We start from the raw sequence: 15,351 nt of genomic DNA on the forward strand, positions 1-15,351 counted from the left end.
ACCAAAAAGACAAATAAAACAAAACCAACAAATGCTGGGGAGGATGCAGAGAAAAAGGAACTCTTATACTCTGTGGGTGAGAATATCAACTAGTATAGCCACTATGGAAAACAGTATAGAGGTTCCTCAAAATCTGCAAATAGCATACCATATGATCCAGCAATCCCACTACTGGGCATTTATCCAAAGGAAAGGAAATTGGTATATCGAAGAGACATCTACATACCCATGTTAACTGCAGCATTATTCACAACAGCCAAGATACGGAATGAATCTGGGTGTCCAACAGATGAACAGATAAAGAAAATGTGGAATATAAACACAATGAAATACTATTCAGCCATAAAATGAGTGGAATCCTGTCATTCACAGCGACATGGATGGAACTGGAGGATACTGAGTGAAATAAGCCAGGAACAGAAAGTTAAACACCACATGTTCTCATTTATATGTGGCAGCTGAAAAAAAAGTTATTTCATAGAAAAATTAGAACAGAGGGTACTAGAGGCTGGGAAGGGTAGGGGGAAGGGAGGAGATAGGAAGAGATTTGTTAAAGGATACAAAATTACAGCTAGATAGGAGGAATAAGTTCTAGTGTTCTATAGCACTGTAGGATGACTACAGTTAACAATAACATATTGTACAGTTTCAAATACCTCTAAGGAGAATATTGAATGTTCCCAACACAAAGAAACGATAAATGTATGAGTTGATGGATATGCTAATTACTCTGATCTAAATATGTATAGAAACATCGCTATGTACCCCATATACACAATGATATGCCAATTGAAAAATAAAATGTATACTGTAAACTCAAGAGTAAACACTATGATGGAAACAAATGCTTATTCCCCAATGTCGCAGAGAAGAATCAGCAATCAGACAAAAAGTTTCCTCAGCAAGGCGACGTTTACTCTGCAGAAAGGGTGGTGCCCGTCAGCAATCCTGCCACGAGCACACACAAAGTAAAAAAGACACTAGAATATTTATCCTTTACGCATGAGGTCGGTCCCTATTGCTGTGTCCTGACTCCATTGGCTGGAACCAGACCTCACAACCTAACCTAAACCCGATTGGCCAACAGTTTAAAACTTTTCTAAATAGGTAAAGGCAGTGAGGAACAAAGGGAAAAAGGAAGTTGCTTATGAAAGGATTTAGAAAAGTAGTAATATTCCCAAATAAGAGAGAAGGCTGCAAGCTGGAACATGCCTGGGCACGTTCAGCACGAATAATCTGACTAAGGTACGAGGACACAGAATGTATTACGTGGCTGTGAGCATGTCTAACACAGATACTGAAGTCAGAGAATGCTTATTCTGTCACATTTGCTACATAAGGCTTAACAGAGAGTCATTACTATAAAATAAGGAACTTGAAGAAAGTTAGTTCTCAGAAAAGATATCAATAACATTTATGATTTAAAGGGGAAGCTTTGAAGAGGAACTTTTGCTTTCTATACATTAGAATTTTTTTTTTTTTTTTGAGACGGAGTCTCACTCTGTCACCCAGGCTGGAAGTGGCACGATCTTGGCTCACTGCAACCTCTGCCTCCCAGGTTCAAACAATTCTTCTGCCTCAGCCTCCTGAGTAGCTGGGACGACAGGCATGCCCAGTTAATTTTGTGTTTTTAGTAGAGATGGGGTTTCATCATGTTGGCCAGGCTGGTCTCAAACTCCTGACCTCAAGTGATCCACCTGCCTCGGACTCCCAAAGTCCTGGGATTGCAGGGGTGAACCACAGCACCCAGCTTAAAAAAAAAATTTTTTTTTTTTGATACAGTTTTGCTCTCGTTGCCCAGGCTGGAGTGCAGTGGAATGATCTTGGCTCACCACAACCTCTGCCTCCCAAGTTTAAGGGATTCTCCTGCCTCAACCTCCTAAAAACCTTTTTAAAGTATAATTGATATGTTACATGGTAACTGACAGAACAATGGTCTCCTCAGAAATGTACACATCCTAATCCCCAGAATTAAGGTAGCAGATGGGATTAAAGTTGCTACTCAGATGACATTAAAATACAGAGATTATTCTGGATTATGTGAGTAGACCCAATATAATCACAAGGGTCCTTAAATGTGAAAGAGGGAGGCAAAAGAGGAGATCAGAGTGAAGCAATGTGAGAAGAACTCGACCTACTGCTAGCTTTGAAGATGGAAGCAAAGGGCTTCACAAGCCAAGGACTGCAGGTGTCTTCTCAATAGGGCAAGGAAACAGATTCTCTCCCAGAACCTCAAAAAAGTGAAATAGCCCTGCCAACACCTTGAGTTTAGTCCCCTGAGCCGCATTTCAGACTTCTGACTTCTAGAACTGTAAGATAAGTTGTGCTCTTAGGAATAGGAAGCTCATACAAGAGATGAGATAAAGTTGAATCACATAAAATGCCCAATTAAAAAAAATTAAAAAGCAATGAATGAAAAACAGTTACAAAGATGGAAGATGCTAATCCAACGATATTAATAATCACTTCTAATGTGAATTGTCTAAATATACCAATCAAAAGAGAGTGCCACAGTGGACAAAATTTTTTAAAAAGACCTAACCATATCATGTCTGTAAGAAACCAACTTGAACTATAAAGATTTAGATATGCTAACAGTAAAGGGATGGAGAAAGATGTAGCATGCTGATGTTACTCAAAAGAAAGCTGGAGCAACTTTAACTGCAGACAAAACAGATTTTTGTCTGATAATCAGGGATAAAAAGGGTCTTACATAATAATAAAGAGGTCGGTTCTCCAAGAAGACGTTAACAATCTTGAATGTGTATGTTTCAAATAAGAAGGCATCAAAATCCATGAGGCAAAAACTAAGAAAAATATAGAGACAAATCCACTACTACAGGTGGAGACTTCAACACTGTCAGTTATTGATACATCAAGCAGACAGAAAATCAGTGAAGAAATTGGTAACTTGAACAGCACAGCACTATCAATCGACTTGATCTAAATGACATTTATAGAAAATTCCATTCAATAATAGTAGATATACATTCTTCTCTAGCTCACATTCACCAATATAGACCACATTCTGGACCATGAAATGCATCTTAACAGATTCAAGACTAGAATCAAGACTAGAAAGCATACAAAGCATGGTCTCAAATAACATGAATTAAACTAGAAATCAGTAACAGAGATATCTGGAAAATCCCCAAATATCTAGAAATTAATACACTTCTAAATAACCCATGGGTCTAAGAAGTCTCAAAAATTAAATAATATATTGAACTAAAGTAAAAATGAAAATATAACAACATTTGTGGGATACAAAGCACGCAGTGTTTAGAGAAAAACATGCAGCATTAAATGAAAATATTAGAAAGGAAGAAAGGTTTGAAGTCAATAACCTAAGCTTTCACTTCTGAAAATCAGAGAAAGAAGAACAATTTGATTCTTTTGTAGTTCATAAGTGTGGTGATTGGGTTTTCACGTGCTTGTGGGAAATATGCCTCCCTCAAATCTTATTACGAAGTCAGCCCATTTTACTTGTCTGACATGAACTTAGTAGAAAAATTAAAAATTTAAAAATTAAAAATAAAAAGGAAAACAATTTAAGCCTAAGGCAATCAGAAGAAAAAATACAATAAAAATTACAGTAGAAATCAATGAAATTGGAAAAAGGAAAACAGTAAGAGAAAAATCAACAAAACCAAAAGCTGATTCTTTAAAAAGATCAAAAAAAGTGATAAACCTCTAGCCAGGTAAACAGATTAGACTGACCCTCTCTTCCCTGAGAGAAAAGAGAAAAGACAAATTACCAGTATCAGCAATGAAGAATGAGTCATCACACTGCTCCCATGAACAGTGAAAGGATAATAAAGAAATATTACAAACAACTCTATACCCCCAAATACAAGACGAAATGCATCAATTTCTTTAAACTATCAAAACTCACCAACACAAAAACCTGCACATGAAACCTTACAGCAGCTTTATTCATAACTGCCAAAACTTGGAAGCAAACAACTAAGAGATCCCTCAGAAGATAAATGAACAGTGATACATCCATACAATGGGGTTTTATTCAGCAAAAAGAACTATCAAACCACACAAAGATGTGAAAGAAACTGAAATGCATATTGCTAAACGAAAGAAGCCAGCTTGAAAAGGCTACATATTGTATGCTTTCCATTATATGACATTCTGGAAAAGGTAAAACTATAGAGATGATAAAGAGATCAGTAGTAGTCAGGGGCTCATAGGGTGGGGAGGCAGAGGGTTCAATATGAAGCACGGGGGAATTTTTAGGGCAGGACAACTTCTGTGTAATATGACAGCGGCAGATACATGATCCAGTGCTAGAGGTGGGGCCTGGTGGGAGATGCTTGGATCATGGGGGTGAATAGATCCCTCATGGCTTGGTACTGATTTCCTGACAGGGAGTTCTTACAAGATCTGGTCATTTAAAAGTATGTGGCACCTCCCTTACCACTCTCTCTTGGTTGCTCCTGCTTTCACCATGTGACATGCCTGCTCCCCTTTCGCCTTCTGCCATGATTGGATGCTTCCCGAAGCCTTCCTAGAAGCCAAGCAGATGCCAGCACCATGCTTCCTATAAAGCCTGCAGAACTCTGAGCCAATTTAACCTCCTTTCTTTATGAATTACCCAGTCTCTGGTATTTCTTTATAGTAATGCAAGAATGGCCTAACACACACCCAGATCTTGGTTTTTAATATCATTCTCCAATAAAAAAAGACCAGGAGTCCTTAGGAAAATGGCTGATTCTAAGACTGGGGCAGGAAATACGCAAGATGGCTCTTGCAGTGCCAGAAAATAAGGAAGTGCTCAATAAAACAAACCAAAACCACAATGTCGGGGGCACATCAAAGGGACAGATGGAACCAACTGAAGAGCTCATAATAGCCATAGCCGTGACAATCATCTGAATAAAAAAACAAAGTTGCATTGCATTATAACCTAAAGTATAAAATAAATGTCCCTAAGTCCAAACTTAAAGAAATAAATGACTAAATAGTAAACAGGACAGAATATAACAGATCTCCATGCAGAATTCCAAATAATTTAGACACTTCACCCTCAGGGGTGGGCTGTGCACATGGACTTCCTTCCAAAGGACTACAGTACAAGGAGGGAAGGTGGGGAGAAACTTTACAGTGGAGAAACCTGACAACCACCACCTCAGTGGTAATTGAGATTACCCTCAATAATGATAAACACAGATACTATGTATCCTTAATAGGGTATGATGACAATGGCATTTGACCTCTGTAGTCTTCCTCCCCAAAACATGAAACAAATCCCAACTGAGGGACATCTACAAAACACCTAACTAGTGACGTATACCTCATTTCAACATTTCGCTTTATTGTGCTTCGTTGATATTGCGGTTTCTTTGTTTTGTCTTTTGAAGGGTTGTGGCAATCCTGCACTGACAAAGTGTATGAGCACCATTTTCCCATCAGTATTTATTTACTTTATGTTGCTGTGTTACATTTTGGTAATACTCATGATATTTCAACTTTTTTATTACTATGATATTTGTTATGGTGATCTGTGTCGATGATCTTTGATGTTACTACTGTAATTGTTTCGGGACACAAGGAACCACATGCAGATGTGAGACAGGGAACTTACTTGATAAATGTGTGTGTTCTCACTGCTTGACCAAACCAGCCATTCCTTTGTCTCTCCCCATCTCCTTGGGCCACCCTGTTCCCTAAGACACAACTGTATTGAAATCCAGACAATTGATAACTCTACAATGGCCTGTAAGTGTTCAAGGGAAAGGAGAGTCACACATCTCTCACTTTAAATAAAAAACTACAAGTGATTTAGCTTAGTGAGGAAGGCACGTGGAAAGCCAAGACAGGCTGAAAGCTAGGCCTCTTGCACGCAAAGGAAAAGTTCTTGAAGGGAATTAAAAGTGCTATGCCAGTGAACACAGGAATAAGAAAGTGACACAGCCTTAATGCAGATACGGAGAAAGCTTTAGTCCTCCAGATAGAAGATCCAACCAGCCAAAACATTCCTTTAAACCAGTCTTAGGGCTAGGCCCTAACTCTCTTCAATTCTATGCAGACTGAGAAAACTAAGAAAGCTGCAGAAGAAATGTTTGAAACGAGCAAAGAATTGCTCATGAGGTTTAAGGAATCATCTCCACCACATAAAATATAAGGTGAGGCAGCAAGTGCTGACGGAGAAGCTGCAGCAAGTTATCCAAAAGATCTAGCTAAGATCACTGATGAGGTTGGCTACACTAAACAATTTATTTTCAATGTAGACTAAACAGCCATCTATTGGAAAAAGATGTCATTTAGAACCTTTCATAGCTAGAGATATCAATGTCTGGCTTCAAAGGATAGGGTGACTCTCTTGTTAGGGGCTGATGCAGCTGGTGACTTTAAGTTGAAGCCAGTGCTCACTCACCATTCTGAAAATCTTAGGGCCTTTAAGAATTATGCAAGATCTACTCTGCCTGTGCTCTAGAAATGGAATAACAAAGCCTGGATGACAGCACATCTGTTTTACAGCATGGTTTACTGAATATATTAAGCCCACTGTTGAGACCAACTAATCAGAAAGATTGCTTTCAAAATACCACTGCTCACTGACAATATACCTAGTCACCCCAAAACTCTGATGGAGATACATAAGGAGATAAATGTTGTTTTCATGCCTGCTAACACACTGTACATTCTGCAGCCCATGGATCAAGGAATAATTTCTACTTTCAAGTCTAATGATTTAAGAAATAAATTGCATAAGACGGCAGCTGCCACGGATAGTGATTCCTCTGGTGGATCTGTGCAAAATACATTGAAAACTTTCTGGAAAAGCGTTATCATTCTAGATGCCATTAAGAATATTCATAGCCAAGCATGGTGTCTCATGCCTGTAGTCCCAACACTTTTGGAGGTGGAGGTGGGAGGGCTACTTGAGGCCTGGAGTCTAAGACCAGCCTGGACAACAGAGGGTTACTTGCAGCCTGGAGTTCAAGACCAGCCTGGACAACAGACCCAATCGCTACAAAAAAATACCAAAAAAAAAGTTGGGCATGGTGGCACATGCCTGTAGTCCCAACAACTCGGGAAGCTGAGGCGGGAGGACTGCTTGAACCCAGAAGTTTGAAGCTGCACTGAGCTATGACTGCAGCACTGCACTCCAGCCTGGGTGACAAAGCAAAACTGTATCTCACAAAACAACAACAACAAAAACCCACTCATTAGAGGAGGTCAAACTACCTTTTTTTTTTTTAGTCCACGTTTGCCAGAACAACAAAATATCAATATTAACAGGGGTTTAGAAGTTGGTTCCAACCTTCATGGATGAGTGACAGCTTCAAGACTTCAGTGGAGTAAGTCACTACAGATAGGGTGGAAATAGCAAGAGAACCAAAATTAGAAGTAGAGACAGAAGATATGGATGTGCAAAGAAATGGTTTCTTGAAATGGAATCACTCCTGGTGATGATGCTGTGAACATTGTTCAGACAACAAAAAGCATATTACTAAACTTAGTTGATAAAGCAGCAGCAGGGTTTTAGAGGATTGACTCTAATTTTGAAAGAAGTTCTACTGTGGATAAATTGCTATCAAACAGCTACAGAAAAATCTTTTGTGAATGGAAGAGTCAATCAATCAATATGTCAAACTTAACTTTACTTCTGCCTTATTTTAAGAACTTGGCTGGGCACAGTGACTCATGCCTGTAATCCCAGCACTTTGGGAGGCCAAGGCAGGTGGATCATTTGAGGTCAGGAATTTGAGACCAGCCCGGCCAACATGGTGAAACCCCATCTCTACTAAAAATACAAAAAAGTTAGCCAGGTGTGGTGGCGCATGCCTGTAGTACCAGCTACTCGGGAGGCTGAGGCAGGAGAATCACTTGAAACAGGGAGGCAGAGGTTGAGGTGAGCTGAGATTGCACCAGCCTGGGCAACAGAGCAAGATTCCATCTCAAAAAAAAAAAAGAACTTGCCACAGCCATCCTAACCTTCAGGAAGCATCAGCAGGCATCAATGTTGAGACAAGACTCTCACCAGCAAAAAGATTACCACTCACTGAAGGCTCAGATGATCATTAGCATTTTTGAACAATAAAGTATTTTTAAAATTAAGGCATGGACATTGGGCTTTTGTTTTTTTTTTTTTTAGCTGTAATGCTATTGAACACTTACAAGATTATGGTAGGCCGGGCGCGGTGGCTCAAGCCTGTAATCCCAGCACTTTGGGAGGCCGAGACAGGCGGATCACGAGGTCAGGAGATCGAGATCATCCTGGCTAACATGGTGAAACCCCATCTCTACTAAAAAATACAAAAAACTAGCTGGGCGACGTGGCGGGCGCCTGTAGTCCCAGCTACTTAGGAGGCCGAGGCAGGAGAAGGGCATAAACCCAGGAGGCGGAGCTTGCAGTGAGCTGAGATCCAGCCACTGCACTCCAGCCTGGGCAGCAGAGCGAGACTCCGTCTCCAAAAAAAAAAAAAAAAAAAAAAAGATTATGGTATAGTGTAAACGCTAGTTTTATATGCAACCCCCCCATTTGTGTGACTCATTTTGTGATAGTCCCTTTATTGCAGTGGCTCAGAACTGAACCCACAATATCACCAGCGTATGCCTGCATTTCTCAAAACTGTCAAGGTCATCAAAAACGAGGAAAGTGTGAGAAATTGTCACAGCCAAGAAGAGCCTAAAGAGACGTAATGACCAAATGCAGTGTGGTATACTGGATAAGAGCCTTAGCTTTTACCTATTGTCCTTAGAACAGCAAAAGCACATTAGGTAAAAACTAAGAAAATCTGAATACAGTATGGACATTAGCATTAACTGAAATATACCATATTAATGTAAGATGTTAATAACAGGGGAAATTGGATATGGGATGTGTGGGAATTCTCTAATATCGTCACAATATTCTGTAAATCTAAGGCTAGTCTAAAACTAAAAGTTTATTTTAAAAAGAATGGGAGTCAGGACATAGATTATTTTATATCACCAAAATCATCTAATTCTGGCCAGGCACGGTGGCTCACACTTATAATCCCAGCACTTTGGGAGGCTGAGGCGGGTGGGTCATTTGAGGTCACGAGTTTGGGACCAGCCTGGCCAACACTGTGAAACCCCATCTCTACTAAAAATACAACAATTAGCCAGGCAGGCATGGTAGCAGGCACCTGTAATCCCAGCTACTCAGGAGGCTAAGACAGGAGAATCGCTTAAACCTGGAAGGTGGAGGTTGCAGTGAGCCGAGATGGCACCACTGCACTCCAGCCTGGGCGACAGAGTGAAACTCCATCTCAAAAAAAAAAAAAAAAAAAAAGGAAAACCCATCTAATATCTGAGATTTGCTTCAATTAACCAAAAAGGGCAGGGCTATGGGTTTAAAATAAAATAAAATAAAAAAGATTACTAATAGACTTTTAAAAATCTATTAATTTTTTCATGTCTGAAAATTTCCATGATACGCTTTTTAAAAAAGAAAGCATCTGGGCTAGGTGCAGTGGCTCATGCCTGTAATCCCAGTACTTTGAGAGGCCCAGCAGGCGCACAGTTGAGCCCAGGAGTTCAAGACTGGCCTGGGCAACATCACAAAACCCTGTCGCTACAAAGAATACAAAAAAAAAATTAGCTGGGCGTGGTGGCACACGACTGTGGTCCCAGCTACTTGGGAGGCTGAGGTGGGAAGATCACCTGAGCCTGGGGAGGTCAAGGCTGCAGTGAGCCAAGTGATCATGCACTGCACTCCAGCCTGAGTGACGGAGCAAGAACCTGTCTCGGGGAAAAAAAAAAAAAAAGTACCTGACCCAACAAACTACTGTTCCTTTAAGCCTGACACTTATATGAAGGTGCTGGATTCTGCATGCGTATTGGTTTCTAGAGGTTATAATGTGTCTACATGATTTAGTCTTCAACTAAGTCTTGCCCATGGAGTCACAGGACACAGCCTCCAGAGTCCATTCTCATGGGTTTGGTACATGTCTCTGTATATGTTAACTATTTTCTCTTTACTTCTGCTGCTTCTTTGTTATTTCATACAAATTTCATTGTAACGTTACAAGGTAGTCTCTAGGTAAGGGAACGCTCACATGGACATGTGTGTAGAAGGGTGTGTAGACATGCAGAGTAGTCTGAGGGATGGATTTTGTTGTAGTCTCCTCACTCCAAGTCCACTTTCTACACTCTACTCCAGTGGTTCTCACCCAAGGGATAGGATATTTGGTAATTTCTGGGAAAATGTAGCAACCCGCGGGAACTTTAGGCAATGTCTGAAGGCATTTTTGGTTGTCATACCTGGGGGGATCCTATTAGCATGCATGGCATAAATGCCACGGATGCTGCATATCCTACAATGCACAGGACAGTCCTCAATATCAAAGAATTATCTGGTCCAAATGTCCATAGTGCCAAGTCTCAGAAACCCTGTTCTGCGATGCTGGGGCTGGGACTCTAAAAACAGCATTTTCCAAACTACCCATAAATGTGACAACTTGGATGAATCAAAGGAATTATGCTGAGTGAAAAAGTCTAATCCTAAAAGCTTACTTACTGCATGATTCCATTTATATAACATTCTTGAAATGACAAAATTATAGAAACAGAGAAGAAATTAGTGATTGCCACGAACTGGGGACAACAGGGATTCGGGGGGTTGTGGAAGGGTTGAAGATGGGTGTGGGACGTCAATATCCTACTTTTAATATTACACTATACTTTCACAAGATATTACCATTGGGGGAAATTAGGTAAAGGGTACACAAGATCTCTTCATATTATTTCTTATAATTACATGTGAATCTACAATTATCACAAAACAAAATGCTTTATGTTGTTTTAAAAAGAAGACTTTTTAGTTCCCATGATGCAAAAATTTGAAAGTCCAATCTTGTCAGTAAGGAAATGCTAATGACTTTAATATTTCTGTAAGATTTAATATTGAGTTTATATACTTTATAGAATAAGATAGTAATAAGCACCAATTCTAGTTTTTGAGAAATATTTAATTTTAAAAGTATCCTCTTAACAAAAAGTACCAAATACCTGGTACTTTATATATACCATATATATATACACATACACACACACACACACGCTTTATATATACCAAATACCTGGTAACTTAATATGAAATAAGAAGTCAGAATTTTCTGGAAACACTTTGGAGACAGAGAATAGATTCCCTAGCAATTTATAAATATAACATCAGATAATAAAAGTGACTTGCTAGCCATTTATAAAATGCATTTTATAGCAAATTATGAATTCCATAAATGAGTTTAAGAAAATATCTGCTGGTTTGCTTCCTCCCACTCCATCCCACAGTAGATTATTTGGCATCTTTTATGGGATGAATTGTGTTTTCCCAAAAATTCATGTTGAAGTCCTAACCCACAGTACCTCAGAATGTAACTGTATTTACAGATAGAGTCTTTAAAGAATAATTAAATTAAAATGAAGCCATTAGGCTGAGCCCCAGTTAAATAGGACTGGTGACTTTATAAGAAGAGGAAATCTGAACCCATACTGATGGAATTCTGCCTCCGCGCTGCCTTTGGACTCAAACTGCAACAGTAACTCCTCCTTGTGTCTCTGGTCTGCTCCACAGATTTCAGATTTGCTAGTCTCCACACACTCCCAACAATTTTTTTAAGTCAATTCCTTAAAATAAATCTGTGTGTGTGCGTTTGTGTGTGTGTATATACACATCCTATGGGTTCTGTTTCTCTGGAGAACCGTGACTAACAAACACAGCATCCTTTCCAATAGCATGAATAGGTTCACAGATTTAGTAACATGAACATGCCAAGCTCAGTGGCTCACGCCTGTAGTCCTAGCACTTTGAGAGGCTGAGGTGGGCGGACTGCTTGGGCCCAGGAGTTCAAGACCAGCCTGGGCAACATGGTGAAACCCTGTCTCTACAAAATCACAAAAAAAAATTAGCCAGACGTGGTGTGCACCTGTGGTCCCAGCTACTCAGGAGACTGCAGCAGAAGGATCACTTGAGCCCACTAAGTCAAGGCTGCAGTAAGCCATAACCGTGGCCACTGCACCACTTCTGCCAGGGAGACAGCACGAGACCCTGTTTCAAAACAAAAAAAAAAAAAGAAGAATCATTAAAACTATAAACTTCATGTTATCTATATTTCATCACAATAAAAAAAACAGATCAGTGTGCAGGAAGGTGTACAGGAAGGAGCAAAAACAGAAAAAAGTTAGGTAGACCTTTTTACTATCCTAAAGATTTTTAAGTTAACTGATCAATAGGTTGTAAGGATAATACATGCTTTCTCTTTTAAAATGCAATTTATAATGAAGTTCCCTTGTCTTTTTACCAACTCTTTCCAAGTTTCTAAAAATATACTGAAAACTAAACATTTACAAATATTAATCTTAAAAATCAATTAAAGCTATTACTATAAGTCAAAAGGTGATTGCCAAAATTAAAAAGCAAAAGGACAAAAACAGAAAAAATATCTATAGCAAATGAGTCATGGGATTAGATAAATGAATAAAGTATTAGATTAGTGGAACAAGTATATAAAAAAAAGACTTCACCAGAGAAACATACAAGGAAATACATTGGAAAAGTCTTCAGTCTCAATAATTAGCAAAAACAAGCAAATAAAAATAAGATACTATTATCTAACACAAACTAGGAAAGTTTTTCTAAATACTTACATTCAAAGTATAGTAGTTAAATGATATACTTGGCCGGGCGCGGTGGCTCAAGCCTGTAATCCCAGCACTTTGGGAGGCCGAGACGGGCGGATCTCGAGGTCAGGAGATCGAGACCATCCTGGCTAACATGGTGAAACCCCGTCTCTACTAAAAATACAAAAAACTAGCCGGGCGACGTGGCGGGCACCTGTAGTCCCAGCTACTCGGGAGGCTGAGGCAGGAGAATGGCGTGAACCCGGGAGGCGGAGCTTGCAGTGAGCTGAGATCTGGTCACTGCACTCCAGCCTGGGTGGCAGAGCGAAACTCCGTCTCAAAAAAAAAAAAAAAAAAAAAATGATATAATTATCAATGATGAAATTATAACTTGCAAGGTTTATTTATTTATTTTTGTAGAGGCAGCGGTCTCACTATGTTGCTCAGGCTGGTCTCGAACTCCTGGTCTCAAGCGATCCTCCGAACTTGGCCTCCCAAAGTGCTGGGATTACAGGCTTGAGCCACCCAGCCAAAGTGCAGAGTTTTTAAAAAGCGGTCTGACAACATCGTGAGGGCCTTAGAAACCATTACACATTTTGGTCAGTAATCTTTTTCTCTAGGGAAAAAAAAATCGCAAAGAAATAATAAATCGGGGCCGGGCGCGGTGGCTCACGCCTGTAATCCCAGCACTTTGGGAGGCCGAGACGGGCGGATCACGAGGTCAGGAGATCGAGACCATCCTGGCTAACACGGTGAAACCCCGTCTCTACTAAAAAGTACAAAAAAAACTAGCCAGGCAAGGTGGCGGGCGCCTGTAGTCCCAGCTACTCGGGAGGCTGAGGCAGGAGAATGGCGTGAACCCGGGAGGCGGAGCTTGCAGTGAGCTGAGATCCAGCCACTGCACTCCAGCCTGGGCGACAGAGCGAGATTCCGTCTCAAAAAAATAAAAAATAAAAAATAAAAAATAAATGGGGTGGAAAACTTTAGCATATCCTGAAGCAAACTTTGAAGTGTGCTACAATAAAGATATAAGCAAACTATATGGAAATGAGGATGGAGACATTAATTTTGCATGAAACCCTTGAAGATGACTTCTTAGGTAACTTGAGATTTAAGAGTTGGCTTTAAGGATTAAAATTCCAATGGCCAAATACTGAAATATTTCAAGGAGAAAGTTCAAGTCTTGGACAACTGCAACCTGTACATTTTCAGTTTTCCAAAGAGAAAAGCAAGTAGAATGGTTGGCTGTAATAATGACTACAGATGAATCACAGCGCAAGATAAGGTTACTGGAAGGTAATTAATTACATGAAGACAGGAAGGGGCTCTGATGCTGAGGATGAGAAGAATTAACTTGTTCTGCACGCAAAAGGGGTATTGTCTTTAGGCAAATATATCTTAGGGAGAAAATTCTAGCAGCTGTGTGTAAAATGATTTGGAACGGAGGGGAAAAAAAATCTAGAACCAAGAAATCTAGTTAGAAAAAATTCAAGTAAGAGCCTCTCATAGCGTGATTTAGAACTGTGAAAGTGAGGGCAAAGGAGGACCAGCAGAACTGCCCACACTCATCAACTGTACAGGGCATGGGCCCCCAGGGGACAAACAGATAATGAAATCAATACACAGCTTTCAAGCCTCAGTGACAGGGACCACGGAGAGAATGGGCTTGAGAGGATTAACAGAAGATGAATGTTGTTTTAGACATGTCACATTAAAGAGAACACTGATAATGGAAATGCCCATGAGATTCAAGTTCAAATGTAAGCCTGAGAGAGATGTTTAAAACCAAAAGGATAGTTTAAGTTACAGGAAAATAATAGCAAAGGAGAGTTTAAGTAACGCAGACAGCAAAATGAGTTAGGGAACAAGCACTGAACCTCTGGGAACAAGCACATTTAAGGACTGTGTGGAGGAGGAAGAACCCAGGAAGGGCCTGAGAAGAACCACAAAGCAGAATAGTAAGAGGGTCTATCGACAGCAATGTGAGGTGCCACAAAGATTTATAGAGAAACTAAGACAGGTGAGAAGAGAGGTAGAGCCATCAGATTTAGCAACTAGTAAGGTAAGAAGATCTTTAAGAAAGCAGTTTTTAAAATGTGAAGAAGAGTTTGTCAGTTCCTCAATATGTTAAACATGGAACTGCCATATAACCCAGCAGTGCCACTCCACTATATATAGGTATACTGTATAAATATATTGTCTATACATATACAATATATTTTTGAGTATACAGTATACCCAAAAGAATTGAAAACAGGGGTCAGATACCTGTGAACACATGTTCACAGCAACAGTATTCCCAATAGCCAAAAGGTGGAAACAATCCAATATCCTAGAGGATGAATGGATAAGCAAACTGTGATATATACACACAATGGAATATTATTCAGCCATAAAAAAGAATGAAGTATAATGCATGTTACACCACGGATGAATCCTGAAAACATTAGGTGAAATAAATCAGACACAACAGGATAAATACCATACAATTCCACTTATATGAGGTATCTAGAATAGGCATATTCACATAAACAGAAAGGGGCTGGGAAAATGGGGAGTTATTGCTTAATGGTTACAGAGTTTCTGTTTGGGATAATGAAAAAGTTCTGGTGATAGTGACATAACACTGTGATGGACTTAATGCCACTTTATTATACAGTTAAAAATAGTTAAAATGATAAACTTTATATTACGTATATTTTACCACAACAAAAAGTGCAGTAGAACTTTTTACAAGGAACAGCA

General features: G+C 39.7%; 1 protein-coding gene and 1 non-coding gene across 2 annotated transcripts in view; one reads left to right on the plus strand and one right to left on the minus strand.

Annotated features, from left to right (window-relative positions):
* The window catches only part of GALNT11 (polypeptide N-acetylgalactosaminyltransferase 11), an 83,772-nt gene that overhangs the window by 50,165 nt on the left and 18,256 nt on the right, over positions 1 to 15,351 (minus strand). The gene's annotated exons all lie outside the window — the stretch shown is intronic.
* Positions 3,391 to 3,496, plus strand: LOC117073903. The gene has a single exon (XR_004433450.1). It is a non-coding gene; the product is annotated as a small nucleolar RNA U13 (small nucleolar RNA).

The sequence above is a fragment of the Trachypithecus francoisi genome, unplaced genomic scaffold (genome assembly GCF_009764315.1).
Source record: "Trachypithecus francoisi isolate TF-2019V2 unplaced genomic scaffold, Tfra_2.0 Lachesis_group4, whole genome shotgun sequence".
Classification (NCBI taxonomy): domain Eukaryota; kingdom Metazoa; phylum Chordata; class Mammalia; order Primates; family Cercopithecidae; genus Trachypithecus; species Trachypithecus francoisi.